This window comes from Benincasa hispida, chromosome 8 (assembly GCF_009727055.1).
Source record: "Benincasa hispida cultivar B227 chromosome 8, ASM972705v1, whole genome shotgun sequence".
In the NCBI taxonomy this organism is placed as follows: domain Eukaryota; kingdom Viridiplantae; phylum Streptophyta; class Magnoliopsida; order Cucurbitales; family Cucurbitaceae; genus Benincasa; species Benincasa hispida.
Genome location: NC_052356.1, coordinates 25680362 through 25708188, shown reverse-complemented (window position 1 = coordinate 25708188; position 27827 = coordinate 25680362). Strand labels below are relative to the sequence as shown.

Genomic DNA, 27827 nt, shown 5'->3' with positions numbered 1-27827 from the left:
TTGTTACTCATGATACTTTAATTTTTTTTTTTATTGAGAAAATAATATACTTTATTTCAAAATAAATTTACTAGTACAACTTTGGCTCAACTGCATTTTTTTATTTCATTATATAATTAATAAAATTTTCATTCATATTAAACCATAGTTTAAAACATGAAAAAAATACGTGCAACACACAAATTTTTTCATTCATATTAAACTATAGTTTAAAACATGAAAAAATACGTGCAACACTCAAATTAACTCTAATAGTTTTAAAAAATACGCACACACAACTTCCCTATCGATCAATGAACAAGTTAATCTATTACTTTTTTTATTCAATAAAACTTAGATTTTTTAGTACATAAAACTGAACCCAAAATGTCTCTAATTTGTTCCAAATTGGAATTTAATCATTAATATTTTAACTTATTTAAATTCAAATCCTTAACACATCATTAAGTATTATAAAAAATTCAATTATGCATCGACACTTTTATGATTCCATTTCGTATAAAAAAATTTATTTAAGGTCACATAGCTTTGGAATAAGAGCATTTGAAATATTGACCTCTTGATTGAATGTATATATCTTATCCATTTGACTTATCTTTAGGTTTAGATTCAAATGATATGTACTAGTTACATGGAATGGAGCGTGAAGCCATATATGTTGCAACATTTATTACCAATGGCATCATTTATTCAGTAAAATATTCGACATTCCAAACAGTCATATAACATTAAAAAGAGAGAAAAAAATAAAAAAGTGGTGACACATAGTTATTGATGTGAAGAAAAAGGAAGCTTAGTTGGAGAGGCCATAAAACTTGATAAGGTGGTTCTCGTTCTTCAAATCAGTGAATACAAGGGTCCCATAGGTTCTGCTTACCGTTCCCTCAAGAGCCGTTAATTGAAGGTCGTAGTTGGTTCCCGCCACAATTTGTAGTTTTCCATTAATCACTTTTTGGAATTTCAGTTGAGTTTTGGCTTGTTTATTGTGTTCATTCACTGCGAACTTCCCTAGACTCTGGATGTGTGGATCATCAATATTCTTTATTGGTTCATAGCTACCAACCAAATCTAACCGTGACCTTATCGTTGCGACCGACGACAACAATACAACAAAAAAGAGAAGAGAAGCCATGAAAAATGGAGACTTAACCATGGTGATCAAGTTTAAACCCAATGAATATTTGATGGGTTATTTTTAGAGGAGAAGGTTGGTGGGTATTTATAGGAATAGATAAATGCATATAAATGAAAAGAGGTTACAAGTTTGCTCTAAAAAAAGGTTGCAAATATGAGGATAAATGCACATGAATGGGAGAAAGTTACCAACCATGGATTGATTAATTTGGCAATAAAATTAATAATAAGATTTAATTAAGGTAAAGTAGACTAAAAATAAAAAATTCTAGAATGATTTTCGCCGTTTCATAAAATCTTTGAAAATTTTTACACATAAAAAAAATGTCAAATTTATTTACAAAAATGGTAAAAAAAAAATACATTGATAAACTTCTATGGCGTATATCACTTCTATTTGTTTTTATCGCTAATAGAATACCCATCTCTATTCGTCTTTATAAAAAAAATGATAATTTTTTTTAAAATCCTCGTTTTTTTTAGGAGTTATTGTCATAATATCACATATTCTAGAAAAATAAAAATAATTTCTCAATTTGTTCATGATCATGCGTGTCTATCCACTATTGAATAAATGTACAAATGTCATTGTCCGTATGTAGTACCATGCATGATTTTACTCTCCATCCAACTAATTCATGTGACATAAAAAAAATAAATAAAAAAAATAATAATACTTATATATATATATTTAGGAAATGGAGTTATTGGTAGAAAACTTTCCTTTTCTGTTTAAATTTACTTATTTTTATTAATACTTAATGATGGAAAGTATTTGTATTGAAATAAGTTCAATACACAAATGTTTGAATGGAGGTTCCCAAGAAATTAGGGGTAGATTAGATTATTTAAAATTAGGTTAAAAAAAATCTTTCTAAGACAAAAATAATTTAAAGTTATCAATAGTGAGTTGTGATTTATTTGATGGAAACCTCTTTTCGGTTTTTTCTTTAAAATATTGTATCCCCTGTTTTCTAAATTTTGGTAACTGAATTAAAAAACAATGGAACAATCTCATTTTGTTTTTCAATGATAGGTCATTTTTTGGGATTGTTATTCAAGAAAGTTTTTGAAAATAAGTGTACCAAATTTTCCTTAAAGAATGTACCAAACATATTTTCAAGAATTTTATTGTATTTTCTATTTTCAAAAACATAAAAACAAAAACGGATCACGAACCAAATAGGACATTATATTTTTAGCCTTATTTTATTGAATAAATATCCATACTGATTCAAAATCACTTTAAGCATAACACATTGATATAGTAGTTTATACTTGAAATGCATTTTCAATGAGTATTGATATGGTATTAAAACATCAGTCTTATAATTTATATGAATTTTGAAAGAGGGTTGATAATCTACTGGTATACTAATGATGCATTTGAAATTGCATATTTGAATGAGTGTTGATGTACCACTAATGCACTAATAATATACTAGAAATGCATTGTCCATATATACTTATATACTATTGATACACCAATATCATACTTGAAATGAATTTTGAATAAGTGTTGATATATTATTGATACACCAATATTATACTTGAAATTATATTTAGAATGAGAATGTTGATATATTGTTGGTGTGCTAATGTCGTTATATTTTAAATAAATTTTAAATGAATGTTAACATACTACTAATATATAAATGAGATACTTCAAATATATTTAGAATGGGTATAAATACAATTGAAATACCAATAATGATATACTTCAAATGAATATGGAATGATTGCTAATAAACTACCCTTACAGAAATGCTTGAAATTGCATTATTTTGGATGAGTGATATATTACTAATATAATAATGAAATTATTATGAATATTATACTAAAATAGATGTCCATTGCTTAGTGTCCCAAAGACCATGTGTCACTATTCATGTTATCCATATGACATGTAGTTATTCATGCTTGATGTCGTCTACATCCTACTTGCCACTTTGCCTATAAATAGTGACATTTGGTGGATTTTAAGAACACACTTACATTGGTGAGAATTCCACTTCCACTAATTTTCATATTATCCAATTACATGATTCTGGTTATTTTATGTTTTAGTTATTTTATTTTATAATTTTAGTTTTTATTTATTTATTATTATTATATAATAAAATTATATTATATTTTTTATATTTGTATTCTCGTTGTGCTCCTCAATTTTTATAATAGAAATATGTTTAAAATGAAATGCATTTTTAATGAGTAGTATAATATAGTGTTGATACACCAATGTAATACTTAAATAAATTTTGAACTAAGTGTTGGTGAACTACTTGTATACAAATATAATTATTAAATTGCATTTCAAATGAGTGGGAAGGAAATGAAATATTCACCCCACAAGTGAAAAAAAAAAAATGATTTCTATATAAATTAGAAATTGAGTTGATACCAACTTTGGGAGTTCTTGTAACGACCCGACCCTTTAGGACTTAAGTTAGGCCGTTACTAAACACATGCATACATGAAACTTAAAATGACACCCTTTTATAGGAAAATAAATGATCAATAAATAAGGTAAATTCAAAAGACCTCCATTAAATTCATATATTAAAAACAAATGATAGGGTACCCATAAATCATAAGGGATAATAAATAGGTCTAAAAACAAATCTTAACAGTAAATTTCAAACATCAAGACTGAAAGTTGAAAAACGTGAAAAGAAATCTAAATATCATGAGTAGAAGTTTAAAACTAGTCTCAATGGCTCGATCACGAATTCCGCTTGTCATTCGCCGGCGCGTCCCTTCTCTTACCTGAAACATAAACATGAGTAAGGGTGAGTATAAAATACTCAGTAAGTAACCCCACTACCGGGTTCAGGATAAGCATTTATGTCCAATAAATGCAACATGAACTAAAACTCTCTACTAGTGGGCCTAAAGATTTCCCTTACATGGCTCACTCTTTTTTCCTTTCCCTTAAAGTGCACCTCTTTCGTACACCACAGGTCTTCTTTATGAATATACGGATGTGTACCTCTTTTGTATACATGGTTATGCATACACCTCTTTCGTATACACATAACCCACTGAATGTGTACCTCTTACGTACACATGGTTATGTGTACACCTCTTTCGTATACATATAACCTACTAAGTTGTGTACCTCTTACGTACACCCCAGATCCTCTCTATGAATGTAGGGATGTATACCTCTCTCGTACACATGGTCATGTATACACCTCTTTTGTATACACATAACCCACTAGGTGTGTACCTCTCACGTATGCCCCAATACCCTCTAGGTATGTATCACTTTTATACACACAGCCCTAGTACATTTCTTTCATGTACTAGTACTCTCAGACGTGCATCACTTTCATGCAGTCAACTAATCTGGAAAGGAAAAGAGGTCGCATCTAACTTCACATTACATATAACTTTAACTTACTTATGAGTCCTCTAAAATCTCCTCATCAAAATCATATTAATTGACCTCAACGTACGTAATTAATCTAGTGTTAATGGAACTACTCTAGTACATCACTTTCATATACTAAACTATGTAAACAATCAAGTATTTGAGATTTCATAATATATCGTACAGTCTATACATTCTCATAATAAATCACATAACTATATAAATCAGCAAATGTCTAATCCTCATCTAACTTTAAGACATTCCAGTAGGAGTACCACTTAACTCATAATTTAGGGATCATGCTCAATCGTTCTTTTGATATACCTCATAAAATTCTAAATCATGCTCATACATTAACATGCTTCAGACATATTATCATATGCTCATATATCTTTTCTAAACAGTTCATTCAATCTCAGAACAATCAGAATTATCCTTGTAAATAGTCTTAAAATCCTCAAAATAAATCGTAAATTTATCGTCCGGTACAAAGGCGGTTCCAGTAGTAAGATTACTTACCTCAAAAGTAAATCCAAATTAGTTCAAGTAAGCTTATCCCCCTCCTGCCAAGCATAGCCTTGAAGCGATACCTATAATAAATCCAATATTTAAATTAATCCCTTGAGTCCTTTCCAATTAACCAATTTACTTAAGGTCTCCAGTTTTAACTTTACTGAAATTGTGTCTTAGTCCAAGTTTAATTTTCAAAATTCACAAAGACTTACCAACCTTAGCAAGTTTTCTGCCGAAATTGGTCTTAAACTTCAAACTTGATTGGTCCCCTCAAAATCCTTCCATATCTTGAATCAAAAATCCCAATATTATGGGTTAATCAAATTAGACCAAAATCTTAGTGGGTAACCATAAATTTATGTCAAAATTTGATAGACATTCAAGCTACTTTTAAGAAAACCCATAAAAATACCTATTAACTTACCCAAGAATCTAAAGAATCCGATGAGAGCAGTGACGAAAGAAAACCCACTCGACAGACCCGTGGCGGCAGCTCGACAACGACAGCAGCTGTGGCACGTAGGTCTGCAAGGCTGGACAGATGAGCGGCGCCTGGGTCGAGGTTGGGCGACGCGTGACTATGAGATGGGCGACGCGCGGCTGAAGAGCGGTGGCTCCTCCGGATCTGACAGCTTCATATTCGAACGGGGAGAACACGGGGGGAGGGGGTCTCGGTTTCATGCGTGAAGAAGGGGAAGAAAGGAGTTTTTAATTTAAAATAAATAAATAAGGAAAATGATTATTTTAATGAGAGAAATATTTCATTATATTTTATCCTTCCCTTCGATACACATATATTAAAGCTCTTCCCTTTTTCTCTTTAAATTTCAAAACCAAAATCAAACCAACTTCCCAAAATTTTAAAATTTAAAAAAAAATGGCATTAACTAAAAATTAACTTTATATTAAATTAATATGACATAAATCCAAACTTTTCCTTTTAACAAAACTGAATTTCGAAATGAGCAGAATGTCCTCGGATTTTACGAAAATATAAAAAAATTGAATTATAAAAAAATCGGGACGTTACATCTTGAACGTGAGTTATTAGACATGTTTAGTTTTCTTTTAACACATTTTTATTATGGTTGAGATTTGTGCCCTAAAGTCTCATAATTAATGAGTTATTTAATAATTTTATTTGTAATAATAAATTATCTATTACAGTAAAAACTCAGGGTTATTAAGTATAATCTTGAACAGTATGTGGTTGACATATGGCTAAATCATGTTCAATAAATAAATTAAATATTCTATAGTATATAGACAAGGTTTGGTGCTTTATCCTGCTGATCACACCAAGTGTATGGTTCATTTTGTAAATGGAATTATTCTATATAATGGGATTATACTCTTTATGATTTTGTTAATCAAAGAGATTAATATTTCATATAAAACGATCATATTCAACTCGATCTAAATTTTAAATGAGTAATGAACTCTTACTTGAGAGTGTTCATCCTTTGATCTGCATGGGTGAGAATGGTCCTAGTAGCTAATTTAATAAGCCTAACATTTTGGGGACTTGATCAAATAGGGAGTTGGGAATGTAATTTCACGAGATGAAATTTACTCCTTCCCACATAAGGTAAGAAGATGAGTAGTTTTCTTAAATGTTGATTTCAGGATTTGAACAATAGGGTCAAACCCTCTTATTGGCATGAGAGATACTTGGTTTATAATCAGATCATAAGCATATTATTCATTAAAGAATAAGTGGTACTTAAGGTGTAATATTTAATTACCAGAGTAAAGTAAACATTTAAACCAACTATAATTACGAACAACTCATAAAGGATCAACTTGCTTGTATTGATTATATCCATGGACACAACTTGTTCTACGGTACATAAAAGTGTTATTGTAACGACCCGAACTTTTTAACTCACATTATTAGGCATTACTACATGTTTGTATAAGCTTGAAATAAACATTTTTCAAATTGAGCAATAGAATCTAATCTTTTTCATAAAATATAGAATTTCAACCAGATAAATGTTCATAAACCGCAAAAGAAAGTCTTTACTTAGGTACCCCTAAAACAAGTTAAAATAAATTAAGTAAATGACTAATTAAAAACAATCAAAGAATTTAAATGTTTGTTTTAAACTAAAACATGAAAGACATGAAAGAAAACATATGTGGAAGCGTCAGTCTAGTCCTCTAGACTCGGTCATGGATTCTTCTTATCATTCGTCGTCTTGTCCTTCCATTACTAGGCCCACTAGGTGAACTTGTTAGTCTTCTTATCCGGGCATAAGTGTACATAACATAACATAGCCACAAACATGAGCATAGACAAACTCGAAGGTCCACAAATCATAACATAGATAGTGATCCTGAGGGAATACAAACCATAGCATAAGTAGTGATCCTGAAGGAATACAAATTATGGAATAGGTGGTGACCTTGAGGAACACCGAATCATTCATAAGTATTGAACTCGAAGGTTCACAAGCCTAAGATATACTCAACCTGATAGGGAAGCTAACAGTCACCATCTACTCTAGCATGCATTAGACAACCAATAGGCCGCATTCCATAAATCATAATCATAATATCATAGCCATCATATCCAACATGTAAAATGCAAAAATAAGATCTTGTATCATGTTCATAATAACATAGCTCATAGATTACCAGAATGTCCACATCGTCCTTGCATCATTGAAACATAGTAAATCATTCCATAACATTCAATAGCATGTTTTCTCGATATATGCTCAATCTTCACATCAACAATTTAGTCAAGGCACTTGCCTCATAGGCAAACCGGTAGTAAGATACTTATTTTAAAATTAGAGCCCAAATAAGTTCAAGAAAGCTTATTTCCCCTTTTCCTAATAAGATCTTGAATCAGACTCTAAAATTATAAATCGAGTTTAATTCAAACTTTGGGCCAAATTCCAATTCACAAAATTAACCAAAAAGTTTCAAATAAATGCTTACCCAAAGTATGGCTTGATCTAAAATCACCTTAAAGCTTCAAAATCAACACGACTCAATAACTCTAGCACCAAAATCAAACCTTAATTTTGACGGACGATGGCTTGAACCTTCGACGCAATCTTCAAAATCACAATTAAATCAATAATTAAGTTGATACTTAGTGGGTAACCAAAAATTATTAATAAAGGCTCTAAAACTCACCAAAATCTTGCCTATACCTATCTCGAACCAATTGGACAGCTTAAACTCCTTCCAAAAACTCCAATCCAACCTTAAGACACCAAGACCAAAATATTTTAGGCCAAGAACTTGTTAGGTATTCAAGAATTTCAAAAAAGGCCTATCAAAATACCAAGATCTTACCACAAACAAATATATTCCAGTAAGAGGAAGTGATGGTGGTGTCGACTGACGATCGGAGGAAAGCAGTGGAGTCAACGATGACCAACCAGATATGTGGCATCTGGGCTTGAGGTGGTGGTTCAAGAAACTAAAGCCACGGATCTACAGCGTTGCACTTGGAGGTGCATTCTGGGAGTTGGCGAATGAACGGGCCGAGCAACAGTGGCACTGGAGATTCTCGGTGATGACTGCTGACGTGGGTCAGACGATTTCCGGCAAAAGAGAGAGAGAGCTTCTGTGGTGGGCATGCTTGTAGTGTGAGGAAGAAGAAGATGAATCTTTTTTCTTTTGGCATGCTTCATGAGAGTAATATATATATATATATATATATTACCTTTTCCTCAACCACATCAACTAAAATCACTCAATTATTTATATCTATATATATTTCTCTTTTTCCAAATTCTCATAAATCCACCATTAAAACAAATCCAAAATCCAAAATTCCCATATCTTGTTGAAGGTTTACTAGTTTCATCGGATAGTTTACTCAACACAATCTTACTCCGGGGTTTATGCTCCCTTATGTGGTCCTTTTCTAAAAAGGTAGCATTTGTCGACACAAACACTTTATTATCCTTAGGATCGTAGAAATAACCACCTCTCGTTCTTTTAGGGTAACCTACAAATAGACACAATTTTGAACAAGGTTCCAAATTCTTAGGATTTGCCTCAAGCACATGTGTTGGGCAACCCCAGATGCTAAAACGACATAAACTACATTTACAATCATTTCATAATTCCAAAGGTGTTCCAGTAATACTTTCGAAAGACGGTTCAAAATGTAAGCTGTAGTTTGTACTGCATCACCCTAAAATGAGTTCGATAGAGAAACATAACTCATCATAGACTAAACCATGTCCAACAAGGTTCAATTTCTTTTTTCTGATACACCATTCTGCTGAGGTGTACCGGGTGCTGAGAGTTGGGATACAATTCCATGTTCTATCAAATAGTCTTGAAATTTTATATCCAAATACTCTCCCCGATCAGATCGAAATGTTTTAATAGTTTTATTTAATGAGTTTTCAACTTCAACCTTGTACTCCTTGAACTTTTCAAGGGCTTCAAACTTATGTTGCATTAAATAAACATACCCATATCTAGAATAATCATTAGTAAAAGTGATGAAATATTCAAACCTTCCTCTTGCCTTAATATTCATTGGACCACAGAGGTCTAAATGTACAAGTTCTAAGAGTTCTTTGGCCCTGTGACCTTTTTTAGTAAAAGATCTTTTAGTCATTTTGCCTTCAAGGTATGACTCACACACAGGTAAAGAATTTTCTTCTAACTCGCTTGGAAGTCCATTTTTAACCAGTCTCTCAATCCTATTGAGATTTATGTGTCTTAATCTCATATGCCAAAGATAGGCATTTTCCTTAGGAGAAATTTTAAGTCTTTTATTATGAGTTACCGTAGTTTTAAACAGTTTAGTATTTAGGAGGTTTTTAATTGCTAACGGTCTTAGCACATATAAATTTCTTCGAGATTAGCACAACAAATATATACTCCATTCTTGTAAACAAACACTTTATTTACAAAAAAAATTTAAAGAGTAATGTTGTTCTAGAAGATATTTTGCAGAAATCAGGTTCCTTTTCAAGCCTGGAACTACATATACATATCTGTTGGGTTGTATGTCCTAAAACTCGCAGTTTGTAATGTTAAACATATTCTATTATCAATAAAGATGTTATTGACATTTATTCAATAAAACTGTTGTTGAATATGTGAATTGCACTTGTAAAGTCTAAATCCAATAAACTAAAGATTCATGGTTATTATATGAATACATAAACTTTATGTGGATACATAAGAGTGGATCAAGTTCAGTAAATAGCCAAAATCGTCTATAGTATACGAATAAGACTGGGTACCTTAATCTAGTAACACTTTCGGATGTGGCCCACTCTGTAGTTGTTACAATTTGTTGTAAAGTGCTACAACGAAGTGATCTTGATTCATTCATGTATTTACATGAGGAGTGGGGTGTCCTATACAATGAGTTTGCATAAGATCGGACCAAGAATTAAGTCACTCTTACTTTATAATGTTGTTTACTGTTTAAGACTGACTATTTCAAAGCGATGACCTAGGTAACTTGACCTTAATCCTCGGCTGACTATGAACTCCTGCTTATTTAGGATTATCCTTAAATTTTCATGAGTGAGGGTTGGCTCAACAGTGCCGGCTCAATAAACCTCACATTTCAGGGATAAGACTAGGTAGATAGCTGGCGACATGAGTGCAAGAAGAAATTCACTCCTACCCGTTTTTGGAGATAGTAGAGAGGTTGTTCCCTTAAGTGCTGAATCCAGGTCTTGAACAAGGGGACTCACCCTCTAATTGCCCGAGAGGGACTCGATTTAGTGATTCAATCGCAAACCAATTGTTCATTAGAGGATCAATGGAACTTAAGGAGTAAGATGTAATCTCGAGGGTAAAACAACTTTTGACCCAGTCATTTTTACGAATAACCTGTGAAGGGTTGACTTACTAATCATGGTTATATCGAGTGGACATAATATATCTACAATGATGGGAGTGTAATAGGTCCATGAGGTCCATGATTTGTAGGTCCACGAGGTCCCCCTACTAGCTCATATCAGAATAAACCTTAGAACAGTTTGACGAGCGAATTTGAAGTGTTCAAATTTGATTTTTGGAGCAAAGTGGTAAATATATACGATATATTTAACCTAATGTTTAATTGTGAATTAAACATAAAGAGAGAGAAAATATGAGATATTTAAATAAGATTTAAATATCAATATTATGAATAGTGATTCACATTCATTGGGATTATTGTTGGATTTAATATTAAATTAAGTTAATTAAATTATTTAATTAATCATTTAATATTAATTTAATTTTTAAAATTTATTATTAGAATTAATTTTGAAATTAAATGGAATTGGCCAAAATTGCATTAAAAGTCAAATTGTTGACTATGTTAAAAATGAATGAAAGTCAAATTGTTGACTTTTGACTTTTGAAAGCCAAAAAGGTCAAATTTTTTGACTTTGGACTTTGAGAGTTAAACTTTGACCAAGTTAGTGGAAAGATTCAACATTTGTGAGTGAGAAATGTCAACTTTTGCATTGCTAAGTGTTGTCTTCCTTTCAAGACACTTACCCCACTAAATTCCACTTTGAGTTAGTGGATTTTTTAGTGTCAAATTTCATAAAACTCAAAGTTGCATGTTTGCATGAAATGGTCTTTAAAAGGGAGTGTTTAATGATTCTTAAGAACTATTAGTCATAGTGGAATTTGATGAGATTATGTGATAATCTCATAACATTTTTCTCTCAAAGTATTAGCTTTTTTTCTCTCCAAATTAGTCACTCACCGGATCCCACCATCCCGTTCTAAGATTGAAGAATAATCGGGAAGACTCTCATGATGGTCTACGAACTGTTCGTGAGGAGATTGGAACTAATTTGGAGAAGATTCAAAGTCTACAAAGGTTGTATTCTTTTTCCACTTTTACTTGTTCTATAGCATACTTATCTTTGTAAACTATCAAGCACAGATATTTCATGTGAGGCAAAGAATCCGTATCAGACACGTATCGGATACCGATACTTCTAGATATTTTCCAGATATGTATCTGACACGCGATTTGACGTATCTATTTCTACGCATACTTTTTTTTTTAAAAAAAAAGACAAGCAACTCATCTAATCTTTTCCAATCTAAAACTAGGCAACCTATTTAAAAAGTTCACTGCTCGTGTCCAAAACTAAAAGGAAAAAAAATAACGCACCAAACCCTAGACTAGAATCATCTAATCTCCATCTTCACATTTGAGTCCCCACAAAGTCCACCAAAATATAAACCATTTGGATATCTTCAACAATTCAATGAAGAAATTCTTCGTTTATCTTCATACTTCTCTCTCTAATCTTTTTCTTTTTCTTCTTTCCAATATGAAACTTTTCTATTGCATTTTATTAACTATTGTACTTCAACATCTTCGATGTTGCTTTTTTTGTATTGTATTGCAATGTTTGTATTCTATTTTGTGCTATTTTTGTTAACTTGTATGCTAAATTTATCTATATCCTAGATTTTTTTAAAAGAAAAAGAAAATTTATCTTCAAAGTATCAGTATCCTCGTTTTTTAGAAATATATATATAAAAAATTATGCATCCTTAGATGTATTCGTATCTTAGTTTTTTAGAAATTGAAGAATAGTTGTATCCAATCGTATCCGTATCGTGTAGTCGTATCTATATCTGTGCTTCATAGTTTGTAATTAACCTAATTATGGTACTTTAGATTCGTTTTTCTTCCACTACGCATGTGTCCGTTCCATCAATTGGTATCAGAGGATGCTTCAAGTACTCAATTTTTGGTTAATTTTGGCATATGGTGGGTATTGGTTCATGAGATAAATAGTTGTGGATTAAAATGGATAATTTCGGTTTTGACATCTATTTTTCCTCTTGGATTATAATAATTATTGTAATTGCCCTATGTTTTATTGGCTTTAACGTGCCTGATGCGTTATTTTATGATGTGGAATTATGGATGAAATGCAATGATGAAATTGCGTTGAGCATTCAAGTTTTCTCAATGGAATCCAAGTGTAAACCCCACTGAGTTCCTGATAAGTCCAGGGTCGAACTTCGGAACTTGGGAAAATAGGTAGCGGTGGTAATTTTTAGAAACTTTGCGGTAACCGGTAACTCAAATAGTTGTTTAGTTTTATTGATTGTGGTAATGAAAAATAAATAAATGCGGTGGATTTGAGGAAAGTTTAGTTGTGTGATAAATGCACTGAGAACGGGTTGAGAAGGTTTTTAGTTAGCGTTACTTGGGAATGCATCAGACTATGCGATCATGCTACAACCATGCACGGCAAGTCATTTTCCAATGCAAATGCAGTGCTTCTAAGTCTAGGACACATGTGTTGAATGCAAAAGTATCCATAGAGCTTATTCCTAAGTCTCTACTCTTTTCCTATGCGATGATGCAAGATGCACAAAGGCAAGGTGACCGTACATAATCATATCCTATCTCTAGGATGCATGTGACACGTTAGTAGCAAACAGTGTTTATTCCTAAGCTCCTACCTCTTGATTATACGTTCAAATTTGACTCTCCCGAGCCTAGATTCTAACCTGACTTTTCCAAGCCTAGATCCTGTCCTTAAACTACCCTCTCGGGTATCTCTAATGGACGAATGAAGCAACATAATACAAGATAATCGCATAGAATGAAGATCCCCAGTTATGCTAGTTAAGTGCTTCTCAACCCATTCAACAGATTTAGCTACTCATGCGTAAATAACAGAGAGTGAATAGATATAGAGAAGTAGATTCCATTTCTATAAATGAGTTTGAGTACAAAATAACAATGGAAGATAAAGGTAAAGAGCCTAGTAGCAATCCCTTGTTGACTGAGGCTTTTACACTAGCAATCTCTATTCGGTTCAAAAGATATTTCTGCTTCCGCAGGAGTTGGCCCTCTCTCTGATCTTGAAGCTTTCGACGCTCTCCCAAGCTTACCGGAACGATCTATCAGTACAACTTCCTTCTCTTGCTTTCACCTTAGAATAAAAGAAAATCTAAGAACAAGGCTAAACTATCTAAGGAAAAATTCTCTAACTCTCCGAACTCCTTTTCTGAAGGATGCCGTTGGTATTTATAGCGCTTCGGGGTGAAGGGCGGTTTCTCTCTTATGATTGCACAGATGGGATGGCTTTAATTCCCTGACTGATACGTCGAATATTTGTCACCGAAAAGCTGAATGTACTCGTTATTGTTAGCAGCTGTCAACTTAATTCGAACCGTCATCAGCTTTCTGTCTCATCGTGATTAATTATGCCTTTCACCTAGATGCACCCACCAAGTTGCGCTGACTCTATACGGCAATCCTTCTTGAGCAGATGTTTTCGAACACAAATCACTGCAAACCCTTGTGGTAATGCTGCGCTTGTCCGTTGATTTCTTTTGATCGCTCTTTTCGCCTTGCGTCAATGCATATTCTGCATAAAAATACAAAAATCAACTGTTTCTATGCGATGAATGCATGCGATCGCAATGTTATGAATTTAATGCTTTTTGGACACGATCTAATTATATTTTATCAATGCAAGCCAACATTATTTAAGAACTTAGCACTATGATAACGTGCATTTTTGCCCGTTATCAGTGCCTTGAAGGGTCTGTAAATTTTCTAGAGTAATTAGAGTCGAAATTAGGCTATAATTGTTTGGTTCTGGCAAAGAGGACAGCTCCAATTTGGTGAAAAATTGATCACAAACCCGAATAAAGCTTAATGACCTGGTTCACGACCCGACCCGAAAGACGCTCGACCCTCGAGGAGTGGCTGACGCGTATGGCTGTCTCAAACCCGCTCTAGACTCGGAGACCCACCTATTGACCCAACCCCGTGGATACCCAAGCACGCTCCCAGCTCCGCCCTCGCTCGGCCAATGTTCGCTCCAGTTGACGCCCCAACGCGCATGACCTAAGTGCGCCAGCCCAGTTCAATCTAGCCTAGCTTCTTTGCTATGACCCATGACCTGTGCCCTCGTCCAACCCGTCGACCCGAGCTCAACCCGCGTGCCTAGTGGTGGCTCAGCCGGTCCAGATGGTCTGGACCGGTCTGGTTCGATTTGTTTGACATGTTTTGACCGATTTTGGGCGGGTTTTGGGAGGTTTTGTAGTTTTGAAGGCCGATTCAAGCCTATTTCAAGCGGTTTAGGCTAGTTCAAAGTGTTTAGAGGTGATTCGGGGTTGGTTTCTACTTATTATTGTAATAAGTGTAGCTTTTAGCTAGCTTAGGATGGCAAAATTATAGTGTGTTTATTTAATTATGCATTATGAATGTAGGAATTAAATAATTTATCTATTGTATGTATATTGTATGCCATGTAGATTTAAAATCTCACCATAGGATAAGCATGTAGCATGCATTGTAACTATATTATAAGTGTTATAATGTATAGTATGCATGTGTAAGATTCCATGGCTTTTAATATAAGTTGTTATATTAATGTATGGAATGAATGTTTATATAATTGTTATATAAAAGCATGTTACGGATGCAAAGTATGTCTATTATTTTATAAGTTGTTATAAAATTGGATTGGACATTAAAATCCATAACAAAGATAAAAACATGCTCACGTAGGTTAACCATCTGTTTTAATAGTTAAAATAGGTCGACATCTTGTAAAATACGGTTACAAACTCAACCAGTATATAATCCTGTCTAAGGCTGAGGGTACTTAAGTTGACGGTTTATGGAATACCTCCTACCTGGAGATTATGGTCGAATAATTGAGCGTTGTTAATCGATTTTATAAGCACACATGAGCGGTGTAAGGTGTTAAAATTGATTTTTCACCTAGACATCGTAGGTTAAATCCAATTATAATCGTTATACTTGGATAAACCACATAGATTTAGGTTGTTTAATTAGCCAGAAAATTCCTAAGTAAATATTTATCCAAAAAAAAAATAGAACACTTTGGGGGAGATTAATAACATATAGGATATGTTGTCCTTAGCTTTCACGTCCCAAAAAGTTCACACCATAAGATCCATGCAATGCTTCGTGTCACCCTAGAATTGACCTCCATTTGAAAAGTGTTTCCATGGGTCAATATAAAGGTGAATAGGGGAAGCAGTTCATAGTAAGTGGGTGAAGAATTGTGTCAACGTGTCTTACGGTCTCTTCCATTAGTTTGGACCATGAGATTCCTATGTTGCGCCTGCTTATCCCCTCGAAGGGTTGTAACATAGGATTAGAAATAACTCAAACTCCATAATTGGATGATTTCTTAGGTCATTTCCCAACTTTGACTCTCCAATTCGGTGGCATCGTTCGGGCCCCTAATCTCTGAGATCTGAAAATGGAAGGTTACACTTACAAAATTACTAAGTGTTAGTAAGTTCTTGAACGAAGACGGTGGTTAAATGACAATCGGAATATGAGTTATTCTAGAGATAGTATTTAGTCAGTCAAGAATGTCTTGCTTTAGTGAAGGAGTATTTGACTGCCGCTAGGTAGCACTTATTCTTACTCAATATAGTATCGTTGCAAATAAAATAATGAAATTTGGGTACATTATTACTTTGCTAAAATTTGACTGGGTTTAGAAGCAATTCACAATTAGAATTTGTTTATACTTTCAGCATGTTAAAATTTTGAAATTTACTCGCTTCCGACTCTTTTAACGGTAAATCAATATGGGAATCGAATATACTAGCCGTTGATGATTTAAACTACGTTTTAACAGAGGAGCGAAAAAAGGAAAGAGAGGGATGGGGTTTCTCTCGCTTTTGGCATAGCGGGCCCCCAGCGGGAGGCCCGCACGACGGGCNATGGGGTTTCTCTCGCTTTTGGCATAGCGGGCCCCCAGCGGGAGGCCCGCACGACGGGCTATTAGCTCAGTGGTAGAGCGCACCCTTGATAATTGTGTCGTTGTGCCTGGGCTGTGAGGGCTCTCAGCCACATGGATAGTTCATATCGTATTATCATACCGTTTTCTCGTTTGAGTTCTTTACAAGTACGTACAATTACAGCTCTGATCACTTCTGATCTTTCTAAAGGTGTATTTGGGACGGCTTTCTTGATTACAGCAACAATAACGTCACCAATATGAGTATATCGTCGATTACTAGCTCGAGGTGGATTTATTCAATCACATAGTTTGGGCTCCTAGAATATAGCGCCCTTGGGGCTTTCTATTTGATTGTATCGAAAGGCCCAATGAATTGGAATTTCCCTATTGAGCTAGGTCATTTCGAGGCAAGCAGATCATTTATGATGAAGAGGATGAGCTTCAAGAGAATGATTCGGAGTTCTTGCAGAGTGGAACCGTGCAGTACCAGACACGATCTCGATCTTCCAAAGAACAAGGCTTTTTTCGAATAAGCCAATTCCCTGCAGATCCACTCTTTTTCCTATTCAAAGATCAGCCTTTTGTCTCTGTGTTTTCACATCGAGAATTCTTTGCAGTACAAGTAGCTAAGAGGGCTTCTTACTTCCCAAACTGATCTTCCTACATCTATAATATAAACTGGGCTAGCTCTTCCCCAGGAGCTGACCCGAGAACTCTAATAGCTCTATCTTAGTGAGTGTTGGCTAAGAAGCTCTTTTCGGCAACAGAATAGTACTCCTATTCATTCCTATTCTTTCCTCGCTGCTTTTCGATAGCGTAATTTCGTACCACACGGAGCGGGAAAGACTCTCTCTTGCGCTATTTTATCCTAACCCTAACCTATTATGCTTCTTCCACCCAATTTTTCTACAGACCAGAAAGCACAACAAAGTAAAATATGATTTACTTGTCATTGAGACATGCTTGGTGGAAAATGATAAGTTAGCATGGATATTGGATTCAAGAGTAGCTAATCACGACTGTATTTTTACTCAAGAAACTAGTTCTTGGAGACAACTTACAGAAGGCGAAGCAACCTTTAAGGTAGGGACCGGGGAGGTCATTTCGGCTAAAGCAGCGGGAGATATAAAGTTATTTATTGGAGATAAATACATTTTACTTGAAATTTTTTATTACATTCCCTTTATGAAAAGGAATTTAATTTCTATCTCATGTTTGCTAGAACAAAATTACAAAGTTTCTTTTGAATATAATGAAATGTTCATTATCTCAAAAGGTAATACAGTTTATTCTGCAGATCTAGAGAATAACTTATACATGTTAAAACTAACTGAGGTAAAAGTCGTTTTGAATATTGAGATGTTTAAAATAGTTGAAACTCATCATAAGAAAAGAAAATTTTCTCCAAATACCTATCTTTGGAACCTAAGACTAGGTCACTTTAATCATAATAGGATTGGGAGATTGGTTAAGAGTAGACTTCTAAACCAGTTAGAAAATAGCTTTTTACCGCCATGTGAATCTTGTCTTGAGGGTAAGATGACCAAAAGATCTTAGCGCCAAAGAACCTTTAGAGCTAGTACATCCAGACCTTTGTGGTCCAATGAATGTTAAAGCTGAAGGAAATTGGACACGAGGATTTCCATGAGCAGTGGAAGGATCTTTCCAAATTTCAATCATATATGAACATTACAATTACAATCACGAACGGAAACATACAGTTATGCGCAAAACAGAAATCACAGCATGTTTTACAATAGATCAAGGACAATAATCAACAAACCTTTGTAGACTCATCTTCAGGATCCTTGATCACGAACGCTCGATCACAGCAACACAACAAAACACGAACGTTCGTCCAACATGACTGCTACACTGCACGATCACAGCAAACTCGAACAAAGCAATCGCCAAGGTCACGAACACCCCGAACACCGCGAATGGCCTCCACAAAACCTCGACTGTGTCGAGTTGAGTATGACACCATCAAGAAGGTTACCTTGGTATTATCGGTGTGAGATTCTAGAGGGTAGGTTCTGTGTGGACTTGGTTAGAGGCAGAAAATCGAAGGAAGAACAATCATATAAATGATTAAGCAAATGGGAAATGAAGCAGCCTATCGTATAAGTCGATGCCCAATCATTTAGGAAAAGCTATGTGATCGCCTAACAAAAGCTATGCGATCGTTTAGCTCATCGTCTAGTTGAGTGTCTATCGTGTAAGAACACTCCACGATCATGTAGCTAACTCCAAGCTGTCGTTTAGTAAATCTGATTTACTTGACAACTATTCATGAGTACTTTCCGAGAATGGAAATCTTAAACTCATAAAATGCAAAAAAAATTTCTTACTAAAATTAGGAAAACATTTTTCCTTTTATCTCACGGTTATCATGAAAACACCAATAACTTCCCACTCAATTGGTTATTAGAGAAAAAAAAAGATAATATCCAATAATTAATATTATTATAAATATAAATGATAACTAACTTATCATACTATATTTATAACCTATAATTTTCATATTTCATCTCATGAAACATACAAACCATAGCTCTTTTTCTATTCCATGGCACTTAATGTAAATCTCATTCACATTAATCCTACACTTGATGTATCTCATACACCAAACCGATCGTATCATATATAATCAAATTACCTTTTGTCAATTTGAACTTTTCAAATCAACATCAAGAACTGATCCTCAGCTTAAAAATCTATTGAGCTACCAAGGGGACCTTATGAAACTGTAGCTCGAAGCTCCAACGGTACGTGAATAACTAACTAAACTCTTTAGTCACGAGATCCACCATCCGTTAACTATCAGGCATTCCACTAAAGATCGACAATTGAACACTTCTTACCACAGATATATTATGTGTCCATCTTAACCAATCAACAGTGCGACAACCCTTAACAGATCGCTCATAAGTACAGCTCGGCCAATAACTGTTATGCCCTTGTAGTTACATCTAACCCCTTAAGTACCATTGATCCCTCTAATGAACATAATTCATAGTCCTACTATGACTGAGTCCTCTCTTCCAAAGAGAAGCTGTGGCCACTATGTTGAAGCCCCAAAATCAGCCCTTAAGAGAGTAATCTATTTACTTACCCCTGCTTGGGGAAAGGAATGAATTCCATTTTATGTATTGAGTTCCCAGCTCCCAAACCAGACAAGTCCCCAAAAAGGTAGGTATGTTGAGTTGGCAATCTGGCCACTCTCACCCATACTAATCAAAGGACCGCCTTCAAAGGTAAGAGTTTCTAAAACACTCAGGATTAAGGTCGTGTCACCTATAGTTGTTTAGGTGAGATGTAAGTCTCCAATATCAACAATGTTATATACAGAGTCTAGTCATCTCGTGGTCCGGTCTTATACAAACTCTTTATATAGGATAGCCTCGCTCGCATGTCTCCACATGAATGGTCAAGATCTACCATTTGTAGTAGTTTACAACACTTGCAAACCTCTACAAAGCGAGCCGCATCCGTAATGTCACAAGGATCAGGTATCCCACCTTAATCCTTATATTACAAACCTATTTAGATTATCAATTAAGGCATGATCCACTTGTATATCTCATATACATGCTTAAGTTTACATAAGATAACCATGGAACTTTGTTTATTGGATATGAGTAAAAGTCAGAATGAAATAACATTTATTTTATTCATAAACAATGTGTATAATTATAAACAACGAGACTCTGGGAGAATTAAGATACCAATCAGAACAAAAGCGAGATGAAGGTATGAATCATCAAGCTTCATCGATGATTATTCAAGGTATGGCTACATTTACCTAATGCATCATAAGTGCGATACAATTGAAAAGTTCAAGGAATATAAGGCAGGGGTTGAGAACCAATTAGGTAAAAGGATCAAAACACTTCGATCAAGTCGAGGTGGTGAGTACATGGACTTAAAATTCTAGGAATATTTGATAGAACATGGAATTCAGTCACAACTCACAGCACCTAGCACACCTCAACAAAATGGTATTGCAGAAAGGAGAAATAGAACCCTATTAGGCATGGTTCATTCTATGATGAGTTATGCTTAGTTGCCAAGTTCTTTTTGGGGTCACGCAGTAGGAACTGCGATGTATATATTGAACATGGTTCCCTCGAAAGTGTTTCAAAAACATCTTACAAGTTATGTAGAGGACATAAATGTAGTTTACGTCACTTCTGGATTTAGGGATGCTCAACTCATGTGTTGGTGTAAAATCCAAAGAAGCTGGAATGTCGTTCAAAGGTATGTCTATTTGTAGGCTATCCCAAAGAGACAAAAGGCGGTTTCTTTTATGATCCTCAGGAAGATAAAGTATTTGTGTCGACAAATGCAACATTCTTGAAGGAAGACCACATTAAAAATCATCAACCTCGCAGTAAGCTAGTATTAAGTGAGATAACTAGAGAAACTACAGATAGATCAACAAGAGTTGTTGATCGAGCAAGTCCTTCAACAAGAGTTGTTGATGGAACTGGTATTTCACATTCTTCTCAAGAGTTGAGAATGCCTCGACGTAGTGGAAGGATTGTGGAACAGCCTGGCCGGTACGTGGGTTTAATTGAAACCCAGGTCATCATACTTGATGATGACTTAGAGGATCCATTGACTTTTAAACAAGCAAAGGGTTATGTAGATAAAGACTAGTGGATAAAAGCCATGCACCTCGAAATGGAGTCAATGTACTTCAATTCAGTCTGGGATCTTGTAGATCAAACAGAAGGGGGTAAAACCCATTGGTTGTAAATGAATCTACAAGAGAAAACGAGACCAAGCTAGTAAGGTATAGATCTACAAAGTTAGACTTGTAGCAAAAGGGTTTTCCCAAAGAGAGGGAATGGACTATGAAGAAACCTTCTCTCCAGTTGTCATGAACAAATCTATTAGGATACTCTTATCCATTGCCAGTTTTTAGGATTATGAAATCTGCCAAATGGATGTCAAGACAACTTTATTGAATGGCTATCTTGAAGAGAGTATCTATATGTCTCAACCAGAGGGTTTTATTGCACAAGGTCAGGAGCAAAAGTTTTGAAAGCTTAATAGATCCATTTATGGGCTAAAACAAGTATCTTGATCCTGCGATCAAATCTTATGGCTTTGAACAGAATGTTGATGAACCTTGTGTTTACAAGAAGATTGTCAACAAAACTGTAGCTTTTCTGATTTTATATGTTGATGATATCCTTTAATTAGGAATGAAGTAGATTTTCTAGCTGACATTAAGACATGGCTAGCCATGCAATTCCAAATGAAGGATTTAGGAGAAGTACAGTATGTTCTTGGGATCCTAATCATTCGAGACCGCTAGAACATAACGATAGCCTTGTCTCATACATCTTATTTAGACAAGTTGTTGTCTCGACATAAAATACAAGATTCTAAGAAATGGATATTGACGTTTATTCAATAAAACTGTTGTTGAATATGTGAATTGCACTTGTAAAGTCTAAATCCAATAAACTAAAGATCCATGGCTATTATATGAATACATAAACTTTATATGGAAACATAAGAGTATATCAAGCTCAGTAAATAGCCAAAATGACCTATAGTATATGAATAAGGTTGGGTACATTATTCTGGTAACATTATCGGATGCGGCTCACTCTGTAGTTGTTACAACTTTTTTGTAAAGTGCTACAAACGAAGTGATCTTATTCATTCATGTATTGACATGAAGAGTGGGAACGTCCTATGCAAGAGTTTGCATAAGATTGGATCAAGAATTAATTCATTCTTACTTTATAACGTTGTTTACTTTTTAAGACGGACTATTTCAAAGCGATGACCTAGGTAACTTGACCTTAATCCTGAGTAACTGTAAACTTCTGTTTATTTGAGATTATCCTTAGATTTGCATAGGTGAGGGTTGCTCAATAGTGCCCAAGTCTCCCATCTCAGAGGTAAGACCAAGTAGATAGTTAGGGACATAGGGTGCAAGACAGAATTCACTCCTACCCACTTTTAGAGATAGTAGAGAGGTTATTCCCTTAATTGTTGACTTTTAGTATTGAACAAGGGGCCTTACCCTCTCATTGGCTCGAGAAGGACTCGATTTAATGATTGGATCACAAACCAATTGTTCATTAGAGGATCAGTGGAACTTAAGGAGCAAGACGTAATCTCGGGGGAAAAACAGCTTTTGACCCGGCCATTATTACGAACAACTGAAGGGTTGACTTACTAATCATGGTTATATCGAGTGCACATAATATAACTACAGTGAGGGGAGTGCAACTACTGGGCTTTTAGTGGAGTGACCAATTAGTTAACGAATGGTAGTTAATTAGATTAAAGAGTTTAGCCAGTTAATCACGGATCATTGGAGCCCATGATCTATAGATCCATGAGGTCCCCATACTAGCTCATATCGGACTAAAGCTTAGAACAATGTGACGAACGAATTTGAAGTGTTCAAATTCGATTTTTAGAGCAAAGTGATAAATATATACGATATATTTAATCTAATGTTTAATTGTGAATTAAACATAAAGAGAGAGAAAATAGAAGATATTTAAATAAGATTTAATTATTAAGATTGTGAATAGTGATTCATATTCATTGGGATTAATGTTGGATTTAATATTAAATTAAATTAACTAAATTGTTTAACTAATTATTTAATGTTAATTTAATTTTTAAAATTTATTAACAGAATTAATTTTGAAATTAAATGGAATGGTCAAATTTATATTAAAAGTCAAATTGTTGACTAGGTTAAAAATGCAATGAAAGTCAAATTGTTGACTTTTGACTTTTGAAAGTGAAAAAAAATCAAATTTGTTGACTTTGGACTTTGAGAGTCAAACTTTGACCAAGTTATTGGAAAGATCTAACATATGTGAGTGGGAAATGTCAAATTTTGGATTGTTAAGTATTGTCTTTCTTTGAAGACACTTGCCCTACTAAATCCCACTTTGAGTTAGTGGATATTTTAGCATCAAATTTTCATCAAACTCAAAGTTACATATTTATGTAATGGTCTTTAAAAGCGATTGTTTAATGATTTTTAAGAACTCTTGGCCATATTGGAATATGATGAGATTATGTGATAATCTCATAACATTTTTCTCTCAAAGTTTTAAAATTTTTCCTCTCCAAATTTCTCACCGAATCTCACCATCCCGATCTAAGCCTGAAAAATAGTCAGGAAGACTCTCGTGGTGGTCTACGAACCATTCGTGAGGAGATTGGAGCTAATTTGGAGAAGATTCAAAGTCTACAAATGTTGTATTATTTTCCTCCTTTTATTTATGTCAATTGCATGCTTATCTTTGTAATTAACCTAATTAGAGTACTTTAGATTCGTTTTTATTTCGCTGTGCATGTGTTCGTTCCATCAAATAAAATATAATATTTCTATAAGCAGAGTCGAAGCTTTCCCACTACCATAAGCGACGTGTCCAGTTCCAACACACATCGCCATCTCCTCAGCCGCCAGTTGCCGCTAGAAACTAATTCCCTAAAATGAAGAACAAACATTGTTATTGGCGCTTGAATCTATTAACCAAGTTGAATCATCATTCTCCACTAAACAAGTCTCCAAAATAATATTTATCTTGCTTGGTCTTCTTCTATTCTGCCAAATATTTGGGACAATTTCTCTTCTAGTGACCCTTATGATTTCAATGGAAACAGATTCTCTTTACAGCATTGGCCTTCTTGCCCTTCTAAGCAGTAGTTGGTGGGTAGCTTTCCTCTTTCCACCTTTCTTCTTCTTCCACTTCTTGGTGCTGGAAGAAGAAGGCACAGACTTAGTTCCAAAGGTCGAACCACTGTAGAACTTCTTAAAGGATGAAGCAACATTTGCCTCACCCTTCTATTCCTTTGATTTCATCAAGGATTTGAATGTCTATAGCTCGTTGAGCAAGGTGGTCAGGTTATATTCAATCCTATTCATCACAGCATTGCTACAGAACTGCAAAAAACTTTCAAATAAAGATTCTAATATGAAGCTAACCTGAATGGCTTCATCTATGACTGAACCATTCATCTTTGCCACGTTGAAGTGGACCATCATGTTGAGAACATGTTCTCTAACAGATGCCTCTTCTTGCATACGAGCATTGAAGATATTTTTCAGAGTGTCATGCCTGAGTTATGCGGACGGTTGTCCGAACATTCTCCGCAGGAACTCTATAATCTCATGGTCAGTGATCATGGACTTGTGCTTCTTGGTCAAGACTTTAGAAAGGTTTTCCAAGATATACGCCCGGGCCTTCTCATTTGCCTGTATCCAATGCTCATATGCCTCCTGAACATTTCAAGGAGCATTTTGAGCAGGAATAGAAGGACAATCCTCCATAAGGAAAAATCTCAAGTCATCAATGATTAATATTATGTTGATTGTGTTTTTCCATGTTGTGTAATTTTCGCCGATAAGTTTGTCGGCGATGAGTAAGTTTAGTGTTGCGGAATCATAATGAATTTGCTTGAACATACAAAATTATTTATATTAGAATTCAAGCATTACCCATTTGAAAAACCAATCAAATTTAGGAAAATAATTTAATGCAACCTATGTGACATCTATTTTGCAATGATATTGCAATGAGGCAAGGGTAAAAGCCACCGTAGGGTGATTAGGTACCTCTTCACTAAAATGAGACCATCTTAACCAATATACATAACAACTTCTTGTTACTGTAAATATCAGTCACCATTGCTCGGTCCAAAAACTATTAACTTGCTTAACATTTTCTTGTAACTGTAACCTCTCATTTAGATTCTAGAGTTCCGCCCTAATGAGCCAAACATAGAAAAAAAATCGATTGGAGAAAAAACTAAAGCAATCCTATCCATTTCTAGAGTTTGAGTAAAGAGTCATGCAAATGCCATCCGTAGGAGAACACAAACAAAGGTGCCTCGAGGCCGAGCATGAAAATTTACTACTAACTAATGAGAGAGACCGTGGGATGTGTTAACACACGTCTTACTCTCACTTACTATAAACACTCTCTCCATTCACCTTGGTATTGACCTATACAAACACCACCCATAGGGAGACACAAGCAAAGGTGCCTCGAGGCCAAGTATAGATCTCACAGTGTGAATTTACAAGGAAAAACATGAAAAAGAAAAATGAAGTATCATATACCCTATTTTCCTCCCACTGAGTGTTTTACGTAGGGTTAATTTAACTTAGAAAAATATGGCTATTTTTACTAAGTGATTGTTTGAATTTGCCCAACAGTAACATTACTTTGGATAGTTAAACAACTTTGATTAACGTTCATTAAACACTTTAATAAACCTTAATCAATAATTGCATGCTTGTAGCAAATCTATCACCTTTTCAGGCCAGTTCTCAAGTAGGGGTGTTCCATTTCTGTCAACTTAAATATCTCAGTCTAGACAGAACTAGGCTTAGACAAAAGGTCTCATATAGATACATTTGCTATAAATTTAATCTTTTAATTAAAACCAATTTAATCTTATTAAACTTATTTCTAATCTTATTAGAAATGTGATCTTAGATCTATATGAATCATGTTTTAAAACTATTTTTTAAAAAAATTATTTTAACTTAAGGTTTGCATGCAATTCTGAATTATTAAGTTTAATTCATTTCATTTAATTATAACTTTCATAAAAGAAATTAAATAAATTAAAACTAATTGTTGTATGTTAAAGCAATTTAGGCAAATTATAACAATGATAAAACAACCTAGTGACATGTTTCATGTAATTCCATTTCATTACTTAACATACATAACATTTATATACTAAAGTAATGAAATAATGATTAACATACAACCATCCATACATTCAATATATATGATAATACTTATAATATAAATGATGTATGGTTATGTTATTAATGCATGCAAACATATATTACAATATTTATGTTATATGATGCATGAGCATGCTATAAAATTAAATCATGTAACTATATATTATAACATTTATAATATAAATTATGCATGAATAATGCATAACCTATGGTGGGATTTTATTATATGACATACATTATGACATATAAATATATAAAAAAAAATCATACATCATATGCATAATTTAAAACAATTATTTGACCGAGACTGGACTCCTAAACAATTAATTAAATTAATATAACACTTATATGAATTTAATTAATTAAAAACAACTAACTATTACAAAAATAATAGCCAACCGGGTACAAGCGAACAGGGTCTTGAACCGCACGAACTGGGCCGTCTAGAACCCGAACCAGCCATGAACGGCTTGAACTAAGCGAACCGGGCATGGACTAGTCGAGCCACGAATTGAATCGTGTGCGAGCTGATTCATTCTTTCAGTCTCAGAGTGTTGCAACGTTGTGACCTAGCGTTGCAACGTTACGGAAAGAACATTCCATTCTGCCCTTCGCAGTATTGCAATGCTACTGTACAATAGTTATTGTACAGTTGCAAATTCCTTCAAATTTTCCCGATTTTAGCCTCATTTTCTCCAGACAAACATGAAATGATCATGAACGACTCAAGACTTTCAAAATATAGACTCTATCGCAATTAATACTAAAAAACAGAGGGCCCTTGCAAACCAAAATTTGTAAAATTAAAGTGATAGATCTAAGATATAATCCCGTAAACATCCAATATTTGCAAACATTCATAATCATTCATCATATGATACATACAAAATGCAACCCACCAATAGATCTGTAAAATCAATTCTAGAACAATAAAAATTGGGACAAAAAACCACCGCTCTGATACCAATTGAAGAAACTGTGAAGTTCCATAGCGGAAGCGGGGATCAGCCTAATTTTTATTTTTATAAAAAAATTATAGAATATACAATTATGCATTAATGAAGAATTTATAACATGCACCTTTGAAAAAGAAAAGAGAAAGGATTGGGAGAAATACGTACCCTTGAAAAAATCAATTTCTTCACGAAATTCCTCCTTAAATAGTCACGCTCCAAAATGGCTACCACAACAAGTGAGACCTCTCTATTCTCTTTTGGGATGAAAATTTCTCAGGAGTGTGTGGGCTCTGAGACTTTGGAAGAGGGAGAGAGTTTGAGAGAGAGAGAGAAGAGTTCTGTTGTAGGGAGTCTTTTGTATGTTTTTCTGGAGAGAAAAAACT

At 34.3% G+C, this 27827-nt stretch overlaps 2 long non-coding RNA genes across 2 annotated transcripts; both read right to left on the bottom strand.

Moving 5' to 3' along the window:
• Nucleotides 1-3680: 3680 nt before the first annotated feature.
• On the bottom strand, nucleotides 3681-5676 carry LOC120083838. Its single transcript, XR_005483548.1, has 4 exons — nucleotides 5445-5676; nucleotides 5237-5307; nucleotides 5027-5097; nucleotides 3681-3900 (listed from the first exon to the last, which is right to left on the bottom strand). It is a non-coding gene; the product is annotated as an uncharacterized LOC120083838 (long non-coding RNA).
• Nucleotides 5677-6996: 1320 nt separating this feature from the next.
• On the bottom strand, nucleotides 6997-8648 carry LOC120083589. Its single transcript, XR_005483463.1, has 3 exons — nucleotides 8333-8648; nucleotides 8171-8240; nucleotides 6997-8088 (listed from the first exon to the last, which is right to left on the bottom strand). It is a non-coding gene; the product is annotated as an uncharacterized LOC120083589 (long non-coding RNA).
• Nucleotides 8649-27827: the final 19179 nt, after the last annotated feature.